The sequence below is a fragment of the Manacus vitellinus genome, unplaced genomic scaffold (assembly GCF_001715985.3).
Source record: "Manacus vitellinus isolate BGI_N305 unplaced genomic scaffold, ASM171598v3 scaffold_42_pilon, whole genome shotgun sequence".
In the NCBI taxonomy this organism is placed as follows: Eukaryota; Metazoa; Chordata; class Aves; order Passeriformes; family Pipridae; genus Manacus; species Manacus vitellinus.
In genome coordinates this window covers 3,207,190-3,230,563 of record NW_021940553.1, presented here as the reverse complement: position 1 = coordinate 3,230,563, position 23,374 = coordinate 3,207,190, and positions in this window count along the sequence as shown.

The window sequence follows — 23,374 nt, the reverse complement described above, 5'->3', positions numbered from 1 at the left end:
TGTGTACTCTGACACTAAAACAAACCCCCCCTCAGACATAGAGTGCTACAGCCCCCTTGACACCAACAGTGTCCCGGTGATGAAATTTGGTGGGAATGTGCTCCATGACTCCAAGAAGCACTAGGACAGCATAGGGAGAACAAATTAGAGGCATCAGACCAGATGCACAGCCAAGGGAAAAAACCTACTGAAATGAGATTGATTGAACAGTTGTAGCTGAAAGGTTGGAGCTCATTTTAGATCCCCACGGGTCTTTTTTCTTCATCTTGTCAAAATTTGCATTCTCCCTAAGTGGCTCTGTGTGAAATCTAACTAAGCAACCAGCTCCACAGTAAGTGTTTACCAGGTAGAAGATATCACTGGCTTGGACGTGAGCTGACAGGATGAGAGGGAAAATGCTGGGGACACCAGACCCTTCTCTGCCACAAGTTCCAGCAAGCCACATAGAGTATCATCCATCTTATTTTATCTACCAAAAGTATATTTATCAGCCCAAAATTGTCACCAAGATACACCAAGAGAGAGGAAAATTGATGATTCCCCATTACTATCTTTGGTGACTCTGTCTGGTTGTGACAGTACTGCAAACTCTTTCATACTTCAGCTGTACCATATGAAACCAGTTTTGTACATGTAAGTAATCTGTGAGAAAACTATATATATGTATGTGTTTAATCTGACATCACATATGGTTTCAGGCATGTAAAATTTTGAAATTAGAGTTTGGAAAAATAATTTAATTTGGAGGAAGGAAGCTCTGTCTTTTTATTCTGTTTCTTTTTTTTAGGTTGAAGTCATGAATCCAGCTACCTTCAACACAAACCTTAATGAGAAAGCTTGGAAAATGCTCTTATGTCTGTAGCTTTCTTGCATCTTATAATATTCTGTGGTTTTTTTCTTAAAAAAAAAAAAAGAGAATCAAGATTCAACATACTATTCTCTTCAATGTCATTTACAAATACAATACCATAGAAAAACATAAAGGACCTGGAGGATCTGGAAACTGAAAGCCAAGCAAACACAACTAAGGTTATTGCACCACTTTTTTTCATTGTTTTCCAAACTAATCTCAAGACTTTTTAAACAATTTGACTGAATTTTTGGTGTTTCATGTTGGAGATGGTGTAAATAAAGCTCAAGTTTTTTATTTTACAAGACAAAGAATGGCAACTCCACATCAGTGGACTATAAAGCTCAAATTTTCTTTTGGGGCAAAAGCATGATAAATTTGTGACATATTGATCAAATTCTACCTCAAATAAAAAAGACACTGATCTAATTAGCTTTATTTTACGTTCTTCATTTTATTTGTCCCCCTCTGCGAGCCCAGTGTGATGATCAAAAATCAGAGTCACACGTTAACTCTGTTAAATATCTACTATGACAAAAGAGATTGTCAGGAGGACAAAGTCTTTGTTGATGATTATGCTCACACAAAGGGAAAGTTCAAAAGCTGGAGGGGTAAGATCACATCAGTCAAAAAGGGAAAAAAAAAAAATCTTCCTCTTCATGATGGCAAATAAAAACTGGAACTGTTCACAGAAGAATACAAGAGATATTTCCACTCCACTCAGATTATTTAGCTTAAGGCTTCCTACACCTTTTGTAAACACCACACTTTCTGTTTACATTTAGAAGGGTGTTGTTTGACACACAGGTTTTATTACCTAGCCCTTGGTTAACAAGTTAAGTTAAGAATGACTGTTTTCAGTAATTCATGCAACATTTATGTAGGGTGGTGCTAAGGGAGCTGAAATTTTCTCTTTTTAATAGTGCGTTAGACTGATATATTTTGCACATGACACATTAGAGAACATGAGCATGTAACATATTCCTTCAATATATGTGACCAGTGGAAACACCACAGTATATCTCAAATATGGCATTATTAATATATTATTTATACAGAAAATTTAAAAACAGAGTTTAGAAATGTGATTGCATTTAGTAGGGGGTTTTTTGTGTCTGAGTTTGAGATGTTTTTCATTCAGTAGACTACAGTTCATGTTTCCATTTTAGATTTCTTTGGGTTTTTTTAGCTATTCCAAGACTGAATGAAAATCAGTGATCTTTAACAATAGGTGAATCTTTTAACACTTAGAAAGGAAGTCAAATAAACATAGGCGTGGATACCCTAACAATATTTACAAATGGAAAACACCAGAGGGTAGTATTTATTTATTTTCCAAGATATTTGGAAACAGTGGATCACCCTGGCTGCCGAATCCAAAAGGGTAAAACCGAACACTTAAACTCCTCTCTGTCAAATTCAATCTATTTCAGTACTTCTGTTGGTGAGTATGTGAGAAAGCTGTTGTTCAGATCATATGGGCTATCAGGCCAAGACTGAGAAGTGTAATATTGTTAAGGAAACAAAAGATAAGCACTAAACTGGCAAGCTTTGCTTCTCTAGCAGCTCTGAATTATTAACACCACAAAGCAGAAGCACTGAAATCTTGAGAGATACTTTGCAGGGCTGAAATGAATAATTTAGGGAAGCTACTGTCTCCTGTCTCCTTATTAAATAGGCAATTGGAAATGACTGAAAATAACTGGGAGCAACAAAGAAAAGGCTGTTGAAATAGCACCTTTGCATAGCTTTGGGCTTCTTTGCTTGAGCTGAGGTGTGCTGTCTTAACAACAGGAGAAAACAGTTTCTCTAGCACTTAATCTGAGGACTTGGTGGGATACTTATCTACACATATTATTAGAATTGTCCTCTGTCAAACAACAGACGTAAAAGTTTATTATACAAGCTGATAAGTTGATGATGTTCACTGGTGTAAAATCACGGGCCAGGAGCCAAGGTTTTCAATTATAGCAGGTCTGGAGTCCAACGTCTAAATTTAGTTGTCGTTTTTTCCCCCCAGTTTTCAGATTCATCTCTTCGAAAATAAAGGATCTAATTCCTTTGCATTATTTTCCTTTTATGCTCTGTGTAATCTCAATTTCAAGTAAGCATGAAGTGACTTTGAAAAATTGCTACCAGTTGGATTTCTTCTCCAGGTATGCACACACTGTGGGATATAGTAGGGGTTTTTTTGCTATAGCCACTTCTTGCTAATTCTGGAGAGAGAGTGGAGCAGATAGTTTTTGGTTCCATGACTATAACATGACAGCAATCACATAGACTACAAAATATTTTAATTTCTCAGTGGAACTTCATGGGAAATATTATGACCAGAAGAATTTTCTAATAGCTCTTGGGGGTGGTCAAAGCAAACATTTTTGGAGCAAAGTTATGTTCCTGTTTCTATTGAAGGGTGGAGGTGTGTGTGCATGGAAGTGCACTGTAATTAGGATTGTAAAGAAACACACGTTTACAGGTCTATCTCACAAAGAACATTTAGAAAACATTTCAGGGAGCTGGACTCGATCTCATGGATCCCTTCCAACTTGAGATATTCTATGTTTATATGATTCTCTATGGTTTTCAAAAGAAGATAATTTATTTGAAGGGTGATGCCAAATCCCCAAATGACAGGACAGTGATCTACTTTAACCTCAGTTAAATTTCTAAACCTAGGCAAGTGAATCCAGACCAAAAACATGCAATGAACAGGAGCTGCTATTAACAGAAGACAAAGGACTGAAGTCTTGTGAGGTGATGTAAGAACAATAAATAGTGTTACACTTGCTCAGTTTCAAAGCAAACAAGCCTGGACACTAAGGGTGGGTCGTGCTTGTGGCGAAGAACTGTGTGGAGAGAACTGTAGGCAACTGAAAGAGTCTAAACACCAGGAAAGTTCTAAAAAAATGGAGATATCCTCTGATAGTACATAAGCATTAATATTAAAAGAAGAGAAGCAGCATCTGCACTGTGCACAGCTCTTGCATCTGGTACCCTGCTAAAAACTCACTGCCAAGGACTGCTGCATATTCCTCTTCCCTACTGCACCTAGTCAGAAAACCCCCACATACCTGTATTGAAGGACTTACTTTGAAGGTGGGCATCAGAACAAAGCGCAGTGATGAGCCAAAACCAAATGAAAGGCCAGTCAAAGTCAGAAGTTCCTTAAAACCAGGTAACTCTGTACACAGGAAAAGTGCAGAATTCAGTTCTTCTTCGTCTCCACAGCTCTTTTTTTTTTTTTTTTCAGCATGAGCACAAGCAATTTCCATTCTTCTCTCCTTATTGTGTGCACAGCAAACATCACAAGGATAATGCTTACTTACCCCTCAGGGGGCTGTGAAGATTAATTAGTAAATGTTCCCAGTGCATGTCAAAGATGAAAGCTCAGTGTAAGTGCTAAGCATTTGTGTATTCATAGACACCAAAAATATGCATTCTCCACAGGAAAGATGAAAAGTAGTACTGTTTTCTAGTTGTGTCTAATTTCCAGAGGTGAAACTCTTATTCTATAGAAAGCCTACAAAATTACCTCTTAATAGGTGAGATATTTAGAGAAAATATTGTATGAGACATCCAAATGTCTATTTTCGCTTTGAGCCTGGATGAAGAAATCATTGAAAACCTGCTGATTCCATTAGGGGAAAAGAAGGAAAAGATGAGTTATGTTGTTCAGTGAGTTTATAGTGGAAATGAGGGGAAGAAAATGTTCTACTTGGAGTTTATAATCCAAAGAGTATTTAAGATGCTTATACCTTATATTTTCCCCCAGGATCCTGCCATTTATCTCGCTTCATACTGTTCATTTTGTCTAGTAGGTCTTGATATAAACCTTAGTTTAAGCATTATATTGTTCTGCTCATTGCAGTTGCTTATGATTAAAACTATATTTTGCCAGAAGCAAAGTGAGGGTATCTGAACACTTTTCTCAGATCAAAGAGATGTAACAGAATTAAAAATAAATGCTAAACTATACTGCTGTGTGAAATGATGGAGATAAAATCAAACTTATTTTGTACTGTAATGCCATAAACTGTGTTTCTGTCAGCCTTAAAATAAATGGTCTAGGAATGCATCTTCCAATACTTATTGTTTCAGAAGATATTCTGGAGTGCATATTTGGCTTATTATCAGGAAAGGGGCACCAGTTTGCACATACATGCACATAAATCAATATATACACACCTCTGTGTACACATATATACATATATAAGGCTCATATACACATGTATATGCATATATCAACATAAGACTCATATATATATATATAAATACACATATAGATGTAACATATGTCTATGTGTACGTATGTGGGTACAGGTGCATAGCTGTTCATGAGATGTATGGTATAAATGTATATGTGTTAGGTTTATATATGTGTAAATTTTTATGTATATATTAATGTATGTTTGAGCTATCAAACTTTAACTCTGCTGTCCTTAAAAATGTGAAGGAAAATAAGAAACATATGTAGGTGTCTTTGGCAAGCAATTTACCTTGTTTCTGTATACAAATGTTGAGGTAAGGGACATAGTCTCTAATACTTATTCTGCCTAATGTAAAGTTAATTCTGATATCAAGTTTTCCAGAAGGTTTTGGCTTTGTTGTCTTCCAAACTGATTGGATGAAGAGCTGTTTCAGCCCCATGGGAGTGGGGAGTCCAGGTAAGTCACTCTTCTCAAAACTTTTAATTTTTATAGCAATAATAAAAGCTTCCAACTGAATACAGGAATAATTATTCAGAGGTATTGGTTTTTGATGACAAACTGCATGGTTGTAGTCAAACATAACTGGAAGATTTAGGATTTTGATTTTTCCCCATGAACATATTCAATTATACACTCTTCCTTTTTGGGTTAAAATAACATCTTCTACTGTATTTCTTTTTACTAGCTTTGTAAATAAAAATTGGGCTTATTCTGGGACAAATAGGGTTAAAATAATGGTGATGTAAATTCTGTATTTCATTCTGGGGGATATCAAACTATCTTCACACTGCAGAATTCTCAAGGGATTTAGAAATTTGTGAATTTTCCCTGTCTCTAATGTGTGGTTCAGTCAGAGGGAATGGCATTTTTTAGAAGATATTCCAGCCAGAGGAGCAACCATGCCATGTAAATCACTAAGGATTTGTGAAAAGACTGTGCCCTGAAGGATTTTTCTATTCAACAATTAATGTTCTTTCCCTCATTTTTTTTCTTTTCTGAAGGAAACTGAGTAAAATTGAAAGTGCTCCATTTTATGCATAATTTCATGACACTTTGCTTTTGTATTACCTCTCTGATGAGTATTTTTGACTTTTCCAGTTCAAACCAATTACTGTTTGTTTGTTTGTTTGTTTGTTTTCTACAAAATCTAAAATTATTTTGTGCCCATAGGACAGCTTCTGAGTGTGAAGATTTGTCATCTTTAGACAAGAACTACTTCTATGGAACTGAGATGAACAGAATCTATATCTTCCCAAAGTGACAATAAAAAGTTTCCACTGTAATTTTTCATCTTCAGGAAAGCAAGAATTATATGTGCTGTTCTGACTGTACTGAAGCCAACAGCACCCAAATTCTGTAGCCAGAGACAGAGTGAAATGAATGAAGAACTGACTACAGAGAAGTCATGATTCTAAGAAGTCAAAACCACCAAGTGGAAGGGGTCCCTGCCCACGGCAGGGGGTTTGGAACAGATGACCTTTAAGGTCCCTTACAACCCAAAACATTCTATGATTCTTGAATAACTTACTTATGTGGTTGAATTATGAGGACTGAACTTCTGTCCTCAAAACACAGCCAAAGGGACATGTGTGCAGTGGTAACATTAACAGAGTAGTATGTGAGTGTGCAAAAATGAAATATAATGAAATACAAAAGCAGACTTCGTGGGCTTCACACTCTAACATAGGGAAGGTTGTTTTGTTCTTTCAAAGTGCCCACTGGCACAGGCACCTTCAGTGTCACCAACCCTAAGATGCGTTCTTAGGGTTATAAGAAGCTGCTCCTCCTTCAGAGATGAAAACCAAGAAGAAATGTTCACATGTCTTTACATTCTTCATGTCTTTCCTGATATATATATCAGGTGAGGCAGAGTAGAGGTAAAATAGGGACCTAGATCAAAGTAGGAAAGGAGCTGAGCAGCATGCGAAAATGGATAATACAGTGTAGTCAGATCAAGGAATATATGATCTGATACTGGTGAGAAACCACTCACAAGTGGGACAATCCTGTCCTTCTTCTTTCCAAACTGGCTGCAAATTGCATCAGTGACTGCAGACCAGTGTGAAGACAGTGAAGCTCTCACCAGAAGCCCAAGAAGCAAATCAAGCATCAGGAGAAACTCTCACAGCAGTTGCAGGCTGCTATGTGTACCTAATAGGACACCCAGCCCTTTAAGCACAGAATATCCTCTGAAGCACTGCCCATTTTTTTTCTTATCACATGCTATGTACATACAGCACCAGTGAGAGGTAAAGCAATTTGAGTCTCCTTGGGAAGCATATATATATATAAATATAAATATATATATATAGTTGTAGTGGTTTGGATCTTATGACAATAGTTCAGTAGTTGATAACTCATTTCCTACCCTTTACTCTCACAACCTGCAACATAAAATGCACCAAACAATAAGATTTACTGAAAACTAAACTGAAGAACTGCAAGTGAACTATGACTTTTACACCTGCATGCGCAGAAAAACAGTAGAAAAGAATATCTTAATTATGTTTCACGTAATAGCACAGATAACATAATCCAAATAGTCTAAAAGTCACAGGTATGTTTCTAGCTATTATTTTCCTGAAAACAGCCAAGGCACTATCACCAAATGTGGCATTTAAAAATAATTAAATCAAATTTTTAAGCTTATTTAAGGTAATGGTGCAACATGAATCAGGCTTTAAGCACATAAGTAGGAGTGTAAAAGCCTTCTTATCTTTCGTTACCATGCCAATGACATCTAGCTATCAGATTACGTCATTTGCTTTGTTTTATAAGCAGGAATGAGTCCCCCATCTGCAATCAGTGCTGTGAGAATTCAATCAGCAGACAGCATTGTGTTTTTTAAGAAAGCACTGCTGGCTGAAATAATGGTGCCTGGTGGCACATCCCAGCTCTCCATAAAAAATGCTATAGAAAGCTTGATAACGTGGACGAGTCTCAAAATCAGTAAGACGCCTCCTGAAGACAAAGTTGCTCAGAAAAACAAGGACATCTTCAACATTGTCATGACTCCTGATCGCATCCCTAAATTTTTCATCCCTTCTCTGGACATAGAGCATATTTCCTTCCAGCAGGAACCAGAGGAAGACATCATAGAGAATTCTCCTGAGAGGGAAGTCTCTGATGAAATTGTTCAGAAGCGCAGAACAACTAGAAGCAAATCTGATTCCTATATCAGGAAAGAAACAATGTACCAAGGAGAGAGTCTGGACAGAAGAGGAACTCTGTGTTTTACAGACCAAATGGCTTTCCCGGAAGACCTGGAGAGAGTTGCACATCACTGTGACCCAGCAACAAGAGCTGCTTTCTCTTTGCCACACCTCTCCAAAATCACTACCCCCTATGGGTTCCTCACACTGGGTGAAAGTCCAAATACCAGAAGGAAAGAGTCTCTCTTTTTTCAGCATGACTCTGAAGAGCTTAGAATCCTCTTGTCCCAAAGGAAGAAGACCCCATCTCTAGTAAGGAGCTCATCCAGCCCTTTCAGTGAAATTCAACAAACCACGGAGTGCATAAAACCTTCAGATACCCCTTTTAAGACCAGGCAGCCTGTTTCCTGGGAGTCAGTCTGCAACAGCCAGCTTTCTCCTCTGTGCTGCAAACCAGACTCTGAAACACACCCTGCGAAATGTGAGAAGAAGGGATTTCAGGTGACGTTGAAAAGACACCTGGCCAGCATCAAGCGGATGAGATCTGGCAGTGGGATGAACTGGCTCTGCTAACCCACACGGAGCTGCCCCAGCTCTTAAGCCCTGTGAAAATTTAAAAGAGACTGTCTTTCACAGAGGTGTGCAAACATGAGCGTGTGGCACACATTCAGCGTTGCAAGCTCCTGATAAAGGAGATCAGACAGAACTTGCTTACGTTTGTGGGGTTGAATTCATCTCCTCTTTCCTAAATTCACACTCAGAAGCCTTGAGTTCTTTACAATGCAAGCAAAGACAGGACTAACAGAAACAGGCCATTTTGTGGAGAGAATGTTGCCTTTCCTGGTCATGCCTGTATATCTGTGAGAAGGAAGGAAATGATTACATCCAAAGCAAACTGCAGAGAAAGAAAATGTCATCTTTTAGGGTAGCAGTGTTGGTTTCAGACTGATACAAAAATTGAAAAGAAGAAACATGGTAGCTAGTCAGGTAAAAAATGTGGGGCTTTTATTACTTCTAATATAAGAGTGCAAGTGAAAACCGATTAAGTGTTAATTTGTCCCAGGGTGTTTACAGCAGGTAGTTGCAAGCAGCTGTTCATAACTCCTGGCAGGAACATGCTGGCTGAGAGGGGAAGCCAAGTGCCTGCTTCCTGATGACAGTGAATAGCAAATCATTTTCTGTATTTAACAAATCTGCTTATTTTGTCACTGCTTTAGTTAGCCTTTCAACATGCTTGGAATTAGGAGGAACACAATGTGATTTGTTTAGCTTCTTACCAGCGTTAAAGTATAATTCCATTCTATTTTTATCCTGTATTTGTTCTAGTTATAACTAAACCCAATAAAATGTCTTTTTCTTTAATAGTCTTTTTGTCCTTCTTGTAATTTCTATTACCTTTTTCTTACCTTTTTCTTTTCTTTTTCCACAGATTTTTTATTACCTTAAAATTAGAAAGGGGCATAAAGCAGAACCATGAATATTCAGTGTCCTCAAAACACGTGCTTTAATCCTGTATGTTAAACTGGATTGTTTTGCAGGGCACTGATCCTCAGTAGAAAAGCCACCAAAAACAGCTAGAAATGTCCAATAATGCCTAAACATCGAGCTGAAAAGTTTTCTTGTGTGACATTATCATCATTTTCAAATTGCTGATCTCCAGCTAAGCAAAATTTACTTGCCACTGAATTACAAAGAAAGACAACTTAAAGTACCTGTGAGACTTTTCTAGGGTAAAGATCTGTCCCAAGAAACAGAGTTATCAAAGATGACATCTGGTAAAATCCATTATAGTTTATTGGTTTATTACTTTAGTTAATTAGTTTATTTAATATATTTTTATAACTAGAATATAGATGAAGTTATCAGTGCCTGCAATAAAAAAAATCTGCTTTGGCTGACAGGAGTACCAGAGTATTCGAAATAAAAAATATCCATTACACTATTTTGTATTGAATTTATTTGAGTTTCACAATCTGTAGTAGACAATTAAAATAGTATCAAGGTACCCTGACACATGGGAAAAGAGCTACTGTCTAAAGGGATGAGACTGTGCCTCTTTTACTGACAAGGAATAAAATTCTGTGCAGCAAATACAGCTCAAGCAGCCCGTGAAACTCATGTTCCAAGTAATCAGAAACGAGCTGTCTGTGCTCCCCTGGCTGTGCAGCAGCACAGGGGCCATGGTGTGTGAAATGAAATATGTGTGTGAAATTGAGTAAACTGTGACAGCAGCACAGGTATCAAAGCCTGGTACAGCAATCCAGACTCCCTTTATAACCCAAAGTATGATTCATCTCATCTCCTACAGATGACATCTAAAACTCAGCACGTGTTTACTCAATAGGCTTTGTCCAGGAGAATCCCAGTCAAAAATTGCCACATCCTTGCAGGAGGCCAAAGGCAAGGCTTGGGGTCAAACCCTTAGTTCTCAGTTTGAGGATTAGTAATGAAGACAATCACTCTGCTCTCAAAATAGAAACAAATAGGAAGTTTGCTTTTTGGTTTTTTGGGGTATTTTGTGAAACTATTTTAAAAATGAGGAAAAAATATAATTTGCAGGAATACACTGGACTGGGGAGAATTCAAGAGAGCCTTTAAAGATGTGTTTGCCATTTCACCTTGTCACTCACCAGATTTATATTAAGGGTGACCATGACTGAAAATTTAATTGGTTAAATGGCTTTGAAAAAGACCTGGAGTACAAACAGCATGGCACTCTTCACACCATAATCCACAGTAAGCAACCTATACAGGCCTACATAAATTCCTGGTTACATTATCAGGCACATCAGCTACACCTATGATATTTTTTCCATGGAGAAAATCTTTACCACAGCATGTTAGATGTTAGAAGCCATTTCTTTTACATTCCAGGCAGTTGCACTGTGCTTAGCCTGCCTTGGATACAACCTAAATTTGGAGTCCTAGTCCGGAGTTCTGGTACATCTTTTGTTTGCACAGCTGGTTGCAAACCAGGGATTCTCTCTGGGATTCTTTTATCCTACAACTTCAGCTGCTCCTCATCAGACCTGTGCTCCAGACCCTTCCTCAGCTCCATTCTCTTTCTCTGGACACGCTGCAGCACCTCAATGTCTTTCTTGGAAAGAGGACCCACTTTGTTTTGGTCATTTTTTTACCACATGTCCTACAAATACACAGAGGAGAAACAAGGTGGGGTGTACAAGTTTCTTCCAAGGTCTCACTCAGAGCTAAATGGATGTTTGGGGGTGTGATACCAAGGTAGCTTTACTATTGCTGACTGCTGTTCTCCACCTGTACAATGCTGAAGAAACAAAACAATTAATCAAATTGGGAGTAAATTTCCTTCATATTTCTAATCTTCATTTGGATTGCTTGTCTTTTTTTACTGCTCAGCTGAGGAATTCTTCTGATATCCCTTTTTCTGGTCTGTTTGTCATACCAAAATGAATTTGAGAGGATTTTGTTAAATCCCAGTTTGATAGCTACCAGAGTTTTCGAGTTCTTCCCTGAGAGTAGGACAGAGAAGAGGAAGATGTAGATGAGGGTTATGTGGAACTCAGTGTACAGAGACAGCAGATTCAGTGATTATCATTCATTTTTTTAAGAGACTGAAAAAGGTGAACAACTATGGGAAGGGAGCTTGCAGAGACACTATGAGGCTTTATTCATTCCTAATGCTCCATGATAGTAGCTTCCCTGTATGAGTGACTTAAATGCTGGAGGCAAAAACCCAAAACTAATCACTCAGAAAACATGTCTATTTAAAAAACAGCCATGGCACAAGCTTACAGAAAAAGAAAAAAAAGGCATACACAGGGATATCATGCAGCAATAAGAAATTAGAATCACTGACCTATGAGATCCCTTTCAGTTTAAATGATTGAAATGAATGGGGAAGTCCTCTAGAGCACTGAGGCAAGACAAGGTCTTCCAGGAGTTCAATACATATGTCTAAATGTCTTTTTTAATTCATTTTATATAAATGTCTATTCATGACTTGTTTGCTCTCAATTGCATGCAAAATTACAGCAATGCTAGAGACAATCACTGCTTCAGCAAGTGCTTCACAGGAGTGCTCAAAAGTTGGGTTTGACAAAAGGGGAGTCCCCAGAGGAGAGTCATCTCTGGTGTTTGCGCGCAGGGAGGGGTTTTGGTTTGATTAGTCTTTCAAAAAGAGAATTTCTAAAATTTTCTAAAAAGTCTTGTGTGTTTTTTTTTGGTTGGGTCTTTTTGTTTCTTTTTTTAATTTCCATCTTGGACTAGTTGAAAGAACTGATTGGAGAGACTGTGGGTCTTGACAATTGCATTTAATGTAAGTGAACTCCTTTTGGCTTGGGCTTGTGATTTGTGCCTGTAATCAATTATATTAACTTTCTTTCTCATTGTTTCTTATCAATTTCAGTTTAAATTTGATCTGTATTTTTAAATTTCTGAGTATATTTCTCTCTGATATTACACTATAGATCACTGTGTCTTCCTAAATTGTTGCATAACATTGGTCACTTCAGTTTAAACTGCAATCACATTTCATCATACTTCTGTATTTTGCCAGTGATTGCAATTTTTTTGTCATTCTACATATAGGTTGAAAATCCATTTGTAAATGGCTTTAGGATATTTTCAGCTGCATGGTCTATAAATATAGGTCATAACAATTATGGCAAAATTCTTATTTTATTTTAGCACTTTTTTTTTTTTTATTGGGCAACTGAGATATGACATAGTGGTTCCTTGAAAAGATTATATCATCCAGGCCTCTCTTTTCCATGATGATTTTTCTTCTGCTTTTTCCCCATGTGTGCTGCTGCTGATACCATCTTACACAATGGGTAATGTAATGACCTCTGTTCATTTATTGCAAGTTATACAGTCTTGTGAACTCCATGAAATATTTAACACTAATAAACAGGATGATCATTACTTTAATGTATAATGAGAAAATAAATTAAGTAACTGACATTTAAATAAAATATAAATACTTTATGCAGTTTCTATTTACCACATCATGGCAGTAATCCATTTAAAGTCAATGAACAACATAATTGAATGGCTCATGTAATGCAAAGGTCTTTCTTGAGCTTTTTTTCCCCCGACTATTCACATGGAAACTTGCAATTTCCTGACATTTTCGGAACCCTTCTAAATATGGAAGTGTTATTATATTTCCTATGTAATATTTTCATTTCACAAAATATCAGAAACACGGACACTTGGGACATGCCACTAAAAGGTAGTGCAGCTTATGGATGACAGGACAGGAAAACAGAGCAATGAAGAAGAGGCTGAGACCACCTTTTCACTGATGTTCTGTGACTATTCTAAACTTGTGTAGTGACTGGTAATAGAGTAGGTGAAGGAAGATTTAAACAAAAAGATCTCACCATCTCAATGAAATGCTGACTTTTCTCCACAGACAACTAGTGCCCACTCACCACACTGTCTAGCAGGAGTGACACTGAATGAATAGAGTAAGGATAAAAACAAAAACAAGCACTGAAATAAAATAAATGGAAGTTTTCATAATAACAAGCCCTTCCTTTTCCAAAAAGTCAAACAAAGAGAAATTTTAACTATCATGAATATTCATCGTGTTCTGCAAAATTTTGCAAATGACTTAGTGCAGCAAAAACATTTGCATTCTATGTAGGTTTGTTACAATCTATTGATCTGAGGAAGATGTGTTACATTTAATTCTAAATACTCTTTTTGCTCTCTTTTGGAAAAAAAAAAAAGTAATTCAAAGATATTCAAATGTCCCACATAGTACTTTCATAAATATTGAAGTTTCGGACTTTAGAAATAGAGAAGTAAACAATAAAAACATAAGTGAAGGATTTAAAATACACCATAGAAGTTTAGCTTAATAAGGGGCAATATTCTCTGGATTTTCAATTCTTATAAATTTGAATATTTGAAATCAATAATTATTTATGTCATAGACTTGTTTTTTGGGGTGTAGAGGAGTCTGTAACTCTGATTATTTTATGAGTATGGAAAATAGTTCTATTTACATAACACAAATAAATAGTGTAGGGCCAAGAATTTCCTACCTGACAGTTCTCAAATCCCTGGTCAATGATTGCATAATCTGAGAAAGAGGGAGTATTATAATTTCCCCTTTATGAATCAGAAGTACCAAGGGAATAGGTTATAACCTTCTGACAAGATATTAATATGTTAGTATGTTAATCAGTCCTTAAATTTTTACGGGCATTAATGGGGAAAGAGCTCCTATCTGCTGCTCTTTGAGTACAGAATTGGCTAAACATATCTATGCTGGCATATTAAACAATATCTAGGAGTATTTATCTATGCACCTATGTGACCTAGCATCCTTTTCCCCATTCACTACCACCTACAAAGGAAATTATGTCATGTACCCAAAAAGGAAACACTGTACACCCAAGTAGGTCTTGTCCAGTGTAGGCAAGAGTGGTGAGGAGTTTTCCTTGTGCTAAAGGCAAGCAAACATGAAGTCACTGGGTCCCACAGGGAACCTTAAAAGTAGTTTGCATCTTCAGCACTTAATATCAACTGATGAGGCCAGAAAAGGCCAATAAAAAGATCAATACAAAATACTTCATGTATGAATCTAGAATTTTTTGTTATTTATAGCCACAGGCTCCTGTTCTGTCCTGTCCTCTCTTGTTCTCCTTTTCCTTGTATCTGGAAGTGTGAAATGCAGCCAGAGCATTCCAGGTTTTTCCTTCATTATGCCAAGAATGAATGCGGAACATTGCAGGAATTCAACTGTTAATGCTTGAGGACAAGTGTTCAAAATTTCTGTGGTAAGAAATCAATAAAATGTCTTTTGCTAAGACATTGTTTTTCTTTCTCTATCTTTCAGTTTTGACCAAAGACTAGGACTCATAGGCTCCTGCTGAACTCAAATATGGGTACTATTTGAACTATTTCTACTTTATTGTGAAGAGATGACCCAAACTCTCATAAGAGATAAGAAGAAGATGTACTGTAAACTACTGCCATGCTTTACTATGCTCATGGTCAAACATGTGATCCTGACAATAACAGTTGTATTTTATAATCAAGATAGAGCAGGAAAATAAGGGAAACCTATAGCTATAGCTAAGCTTGAAGTTTCTATCTGTATTTTCTCTTTCCTTCTCAACTGGATACAGACTAAATATAAGGAAATGGCTTGCACTGCTCAGATGAGTGCCTCAAGTTATGTGAGATGATTGTGGTCACCAGTTTGAAATCTGAAATGTTCTGGATCATGTATAAAACATTAATAAACTGACAAACTGAATATTTTAAGTTGTTACAATGATTGCTACAGACAGCATGGTTAAGCATTGCCAGTGGTAAGACAAAAATGCTCTTCCTTTCTAGCTTACTCTTGGCAGTTTAGTTTGGGGATTTTTTCTTATTTGAAATATAGTAAAAAGTAGATCTGTTAAACCAGAACAGAACAATGTCAATTTGTTAGGCTTGTGCTGTCAGTTACAAGCGGAATCCAGTTTTTGTCTTTGGTTGCATATATACAACTGTGACACTCGCACATATGCAGGGTGGAGACGTGTTTGCTAAAGGGGACGTTCAAAGACGTCACTGTGTCAAGGTCCTCAGACACTGAACATATTGCTGCAATGTATTCTCCCACTTCAGATATTCAAATGAAAGAAAACCACCTAGATACATGGAAATCCCGTGATAACAAAATCTAATCTAATGAAAACCAGCAGCCATTTTCACTGAGAGAGACTGAGTGACCAGGACCTGAAAATCTAACCCATGATGCCAACAAGGAGATATATAAGGTTCCCCTGAATAGGTGCTAGTCACCACGATAGACTGGAAATGACCTGAAAAGACAAGGCTCATTTTGTATTACCTGAAATATTTGTAATGTAAGTATGTCTACTTTGGACTTTTCCTTATAAACAAAGGAGATAAATGGGAACTTTTTAGGCATCTCATCTGATTTACCCTGAATGTCTTATTTAAAACGAGAGGAATACTGTGCTACAAATATCTGTATTTGTAAACAATAATTAAATGGGGACCTTAAAGGAATATCTTCATTTCAGCTATGCACAGAGAGTCTCATCACTTGCATGTCAGTGCTAATTTAAAGGAATTAAAGAGAGTTATCACATGATCAAGAACTTTGTGGTGAAAACTACGTGTTTTCTAGTCTTGAATTTCTGAGGTTTACCAGTGTAATGTGTCATGAGATCATAAAAGAGCTCCCAGCATTTCTTCCATACAGTGGACTTCCCTGCTTCAAATGTATGCTGTGCAGACTTAAATTAGTCCTTGATATGATGATATTGCAACAATGGAGGAATTGCATGAATGAAATGATGTTCAGTGGTGGCCGCTTGAATTATCCTATCTTACATATGTGAGGTACAAACCAGAAGCTGAAAATAAGAAAGCTCTTGCCTTCACCAGACATCCAAATGCATGTTGATGTAAAAGTAATTGTGTGGAGTATGATCCCCTACTGTAACAGGCAAACAAGTTAAAGCTGTTTGCTACAGCATCTGATTAAGAAAAAACAATATGAATCCACACATGGTTTCCTGAAACAAGTTCATCTAAAAATTTTTTTAAAAAAAAGGTATTTTAGCATTGCAGGCACATTTTAGGCTACAAAATAAGCCTTGACTGCAGGAGGGATAAGTCATTCAAGATACCCTTAAACTTCTTATTCTAGAGTGAATGGCAGATGGAGTGTACAGGTCCCTTTTATAATACATATCACAAAATTTTTAATAGACATGAAGTATAAGATCTGAGAGGACAACCAGGACTAGCTACTTTTCTTGAAGCTACTCAACAAGCCTTTACTACTGAATGAGGCTAATGACAGGACAGAAGTGACTTATTCATTGACACAGTAACCTTTACCTGGTATAGAACAGGAGAAGTTGGATTGACATCACAAGAGTTGTTTGCTTATACATCGCTTGTCTGTCATTACACTCTCCCTCTGATGGATTATTCCATTAAGTGGGCCAGAAATAGTATTGACGTCACAATTCACATCTGCTACTGTAATCATTTGCCTATCTAATATTTTCAGATGAGAAAGAAACCTCCAAAAATTATTCACGTTACACAAAACATAACCGATTATTTTATTCAACTTCAAGTTCTCTTTCAAAGGGACAGTGGAGTAGCATACACACAAACCATCAATACCTCCCATCAGCTCAACAGAGAAATCAAATTCTCCAGCTGAACCATAGGAGGAAGTTCACAAATCGCTAAACATAAAAGGAAAAGGTTGCAAAGCTTTTAGCACTGGCCTCATACAAACTCAGACCTCACACCATGGCATTATCACCACCTGCACTAGTGCGGAACGGGATGGAGCAGACACGCAAGCTAAATGTAGATGGATGACAGGGGCTAAAATTTGAAACAAAACAATTGTCCAGCTGGTAACCAAACAGCAGAAGCAGCAGTATGGGTTAGGCACAGTTCAAAAGCCAGTATTTTTAGAGCAGTTCACTTGAACAAGTACAAAACCCCATAAATTCAATGAAAAGAAGAAATGTTCACTGTTTTTTCAGTCTCTTGAAGAGGAATAAGTTATATGTGCAAGATATATGACCATTATAGTACAGTCAGATTGTAAAGCTTCTTATCTTGTAGAGGCTTACCTGAGCAGCTCAGACCTCCAAGATATTTTGCACAAATTAAAATCTGATCACTGATCTACTGGGATTATCTACACAAACTCTGTTCTGTTCACAGTTGACCTCAGTTGCTGTCTGTCTGTGTTACTAGTTATCTGGTTAGAATAAAACAATGAAAATAATGAAGCTACTAGCACACTCATGCTTTTTTCTTAGAGAAAAGACTATATTCCCCTACATGTCTTACAAAATTGGAGTTTAGACGTGGAGGAAACAGCTCAAGCTGTGACAGAAGGCAAAAGCTCTCCTACACAAACCATCTTCCCTTCTTTATTTCTCCACTGTTCATTTTCATTCTCTTCTTCTTAACTCACTGTAGCCACAATCATTGTGCTTCTTTAAAAGCAATCTTCTCAAAACACTCAGTCACTGCCTGTGACTAAGTAAACTGGATGTACCAGTCACACATTCCTCCACTCTGTCCTACCTCTAATATACCCTGGGTAATACTCTAGTTGTAGGCATAGATATATCTAAAGAAGGGTACTATCTGAAGTTCTTAAAATCTGATCATTTTGAATATATTTAACACCAGATTTATTCACCCCATCATAAGTGAACTTTTTAGTACCCACGAAGAGACACAAAGAAGAAAAGAGCGCTTGATGAGGCAGGATGATGGTGTGGACTCGAAATTAAGTTTGCAAAGCATACAGAAAAGCATACATTCATACCCTACTTTTATTTCATAACAGTTCTTCAGATCTTCTTTGCATGCTATTAAGTTTTATTCTTTGCAATCATATCCCCTCTGATGACATCCCTAGACAATATTTGCTTCATAAGAGACAGACATTTCAGCGCTCTTCATGCTGACCTCACTGCACCCTTATGCATAGCAATCAGGCCAGGATTACAAATTGTCATTTTTTTTGTATTTAAAACCTTCTATTATGTGTCCTTTTGTGTAGATGATACCCAGAATTGGCTTTAATTTTTTTTTCCTTTACGTAAAAAATACAATTTCCTCAAGTCAGTTAATGTTTCATCATTTTTAAGTGAGAATCACTGCTGTCTTTACCTTATTGACACTTTACAGGAAATTATTCATCACAGTTTTACCTTTATATATTGAGTCAAAGAAGTGTGCTGCCTTCTGAAAAGTAAAGTTACTAGAACACTGTTGAAAACTAATCTTCTAATTTGTCTCCAAGGTCACAGTCACCCAATTATAGAGCTGGCAAGTGCACACAGGAGGTTTAAGTGGTTATACAAACATCTGGATGAATGGGTCTTGAGAGTGAAGTATTTGGAAATAACTTTCAAAGATCCCTTCAAAGTCCACTATTTTATGGCCTAATTCTAAAAGATTAATCATTTAGTGTTTAGAAAATAAAGACCTTAAAGAAATCACTAACACCTTCAATATTCTTGGCAGATGCTTAGATAGCCAAAAGAAGTAGCTATTCTTTACGTTTTGATTCTATGTTTGCTGTCACTGTAATTGTCTTTATTTTATTGTTTGAATGTCACTGTCAACTAAATGCTTAATGCAATTACCCCTGTATAGAGTCCCATCTTACATTTAATTAGTTCCTCGTATGCAGAAATGGCTTAGAAAAACAGGTGGTCTAAAACCATAACAACCCACTTGGAGAAATTACAACTATATTGTTGTCTCCTACACACGTATCAGGCCACCTATAAATGTCAATATAATCCAAAGCTCCGTTCTTATTGCCTGATCTTGACCTAGTTTTCTGACTATTCCTGTTTCTGGCAAATACTTGTCTTTCAAATGATTAAATGATGAACACGAGAATGTTAAAACATTTATCTGGAGCAAATTAATTGAAAAGCAGGCGCTATGCTCCTGTTTGTATTTGATATATCACGCAAGCTGATACATGAAAATAAATACAAAGAATGTATAGTTGATGATGCTTTGATACAGAGGACTCCATTAGTGCACTATCTCCTAAGCACATTAAATTTTCCAGTGCCAAATAAATTAGGACATTGTGGTTTAAGAGTCCTGTTTTGTTAATTGAAGAAAGATTCATTATGCAGTTCTGCTCACAAGAGTGCAATAAAGTTGCAGTCCACCTAGGGTGTTTCTGAATAAGTTCCTGTATCGGCTTGAAGCACTGTTGTGGATGCCAAGACACAGAGCATTCCTGCTTGTGGTGTAGTCCTTCATTTATTAATCTATTTTCCAACATTGACATTAAAACAAATTAGTGATAATGGTGAAACTCACAAACTAATGCTATATGCAGTTGGAATAAAATGCCTTACAGGGGACACCTCTGCAGGAAAGCTGTTTGCTTAAATCTATGACACCTAAGTGTCATAGAATATCTCAAGTTGGAAGGAACTCATAATGATTATTGAGTCCAGTGCAGAACTACTGCTTGCATGGCTACTTAAAAGCAAACCATATTACCAAGAGCATTTCCCAGACACTCCCTGAGCTCTGTTAGGCTTGATGCCATGACCACTTCCTTGGGGAGCCTGTTCCAGTGACAATCACCAGTGAAGAATCTTTTCCTAATATCTGATCTGAACTTCCCCTGACAAAGCTTCAATTCTTTTCCTTGCTTTCTATCCCTGGTCACCATAGAGCAGAGATCAGTGCTGCCCCTCTGCTGGCCCTCTTGAGGAAGCTGCAGACCACGATGAGATCTTGAACTCTGTCAGGCTTTGTGCTGAGACCACTTCCCTGCAGAGCCTGTTCCCATGCCCAGTCACCCTCTGGGAGAAGAACCTTTTACTAATACCCAGCCTAAACCTCCCCTGACACAACTCCAACCCACTCTCTGGGGTCCTGTCACTGGTCACACAGAGCAGAGATCAGTACCTGTCCCTCCTTTTCCTCTCCCCAGGAAGTTGTAACTGCAGTGAGGTCTCTCCTCAGTCTCCTCTTCTCCAGCTGAACACACCAAGTGCCCTCAGCCGCTCCTCACACGGCTTCGAATCAAGGCCCTTCACCACCTTCCCTCAATCTTCTCTTTTTTCAGGCTGAACAGATCAAGTGGCCTCAGCTGCTCATGGAAAAGTCCTGCCCTTGAGGCCTTTCTCCATCTTTGTCCTCACCTCTACACACTATTTAAGTTTTATGTCCTTTCACCTTCGAGGTGCCCAAAACCACACACATACTTGAGGTGAGGCTGCTGCAGGGCAGAGCAGAGAGGGACAATCCCCTCCCTCGACCAGCTGGGTGTGCTGGGCCTGATGTGTCCCAGGACATGGTTGGTCCTTTTGGCTGCCAGGGCACTGCTGACTCGTGTCCAGCTTGCCATGGACCCAAACCCCAGCTCCCTTTCTATGGGGCTGCTCTCATTTCACCCATGGCACTACCCATGCACAGCAACCCTTGGCCACGAAAGCAGATCTATATGTGAACATATGGATTTTTTTCCTACTTTTCACGCTTTCCACTAATATCGGTACAACCATCGAAACTGAAAACAAACTTTTCGGATAGAAGGGAGAAGAAAAACTTGGTTTCTTTTTAAAATGCTATTCCATTACTTCAGTGTCAAACATTTGAATAAAAACATGAACAGCCATGAAAAAAAAAAAAAAAAAGGAAATGTTTGAAAGTTACTAATTTAGGATTTCAGCATGTAGATTTATGGATTATTTAAATTCATTTTGGATTGAATTTTCTCGTTACTGCTTTATTAAGATTAATCTGGACATCATTTGAGAATTGTGAAAATGTGCAACTGATCTCATGTATAATTTGGGAATGGAAATCTCTCTCCAACTGAGTTTCTAGACAAAATTTTTAACCAAAGTCAACTTAGTTGCTATATATCTTCAAGTCCTAAATATGGACTGAACATTTGTGAGGCCATTTCACAATTGCAGACTACAAAATTTAACACATTAACCAGATAATTGTGCATTAATTAATTATATATGAGAAAACAATGGCATCTCTTGAGCTCACACTAAACACTGAACTTTGGAACTTCCAGTCATATCTTTTTCTTTCACCGGTAATCTGCATGATGATAATGATAAAGTTTCCAAGTTCTTAATTATGTTTAAATAAATGGTGAACTCATATATTATTACACTCGCTGAAACATGTTACTTGAAGCTGAAAGAGCAATTAATGTTTTCCATATTGGCAACTTCAGGCATATAATGATAATGTGCTTCCAGCAACATAAAGATATGGTCTATAAATAAAGTATGCATTTAATAGTGGTAAAGTAGGCAGAGACAAAGCAGCTCTCTTGCCTTTTTTAGCAACAAGATAAGATTATTATGGAGAGAAATAGCTAAAATGCACTGAAAACTGACCTTTCTCCTTTACACATGAAATTCATGGCAGGGTTTTGAACATTGCAAATAGGAAATGCTGAAGAAATTGACATAGTAGAGTGCCTCCAGTTAAGCAAAAAGCACTTCAAAACCTACCTATCATAGGAAAATTTCTTTTTTTTTTTGTCTCTGTATTTGTCACCTTTTTTTTTCCCCTGAAAATAAGGGTTCCAAGTTTCTACAAAAAATATCTAAAATAAAAAAAATCTAAAGTCTTTAAAATTATTTCAAAGCATCAATCTTTGTCAATAACTTTGGCAATGTTTCACTCAAAAACCAAAACACTTTTTTTCCCCTCCATGTAGAAAACCTGAATAATTAACAGTTCTCCGCAGGTTCTTTCACTTTGAGAAACTCTTGAGGAAACAAACAAGCAAATAAAAAAGGTATTTTGCCATAAAATTCACATTTAAAATAATTAAAAATCTTCCAAAAACATATGTTAAATCCTGAGTATGACCCCATTCAATGTTTCATTTATTGGTCCTTGAAAATTCACTTTTCATTTACTCATATTTCTAGCCAACATTATAGTCCTTTATCACCTTAACACGTTACTGCATTTTAATTATAAAACTCATCTTTATAGAAACTAACAAATATTTTCTTAGGAAATTAATTTAAAGAGAAACAAGTAAATTTTAATGATTTATGGCCTCGTGAAATACTGAGAATACAACTATTCTGAGATTACTACTTTAGTCTAAAACTGAATTGTCTACTAATTAAATTGCTAAATATATTAAGCCACATTAATTTCTCAGACAACTCTATTGATTAGAATATCCAACTAAGGTGAATTTTCTCCATTGATCCATCTTTAAATCTGAAGAAAATAATACTACTGGAATGAAATGTTCATTTGATTTCACTGGTAATATCCAAGTAATATCCTTTATGTATCTCTGTGTGGAAATTTCTTTGCAACTGATCCTACCGACATTAGGGAAAAGGTGTTTATATACCAGAAGGCTTAAAAAGACAAAGTGCTAGGTTGAGTGATTTTTTCTTTTTTTAATCAATTGATCAAGCAGGGAATTGCAGAAAAATAAAGATTTAACTTTAGAATTTTTTACCCACCTAATTAAATGTGAAGTCTACAGTAGAAAATTACAGCTTTGGGTACTGCTCAAAGGACACTAAGGGGGTATATTCATGGGGCAGATCTGCTACCCTTCAGTATTCACCAAGGTGTCATCATGGAGTCAGAAAAAATTTGGCAGATCACCATGT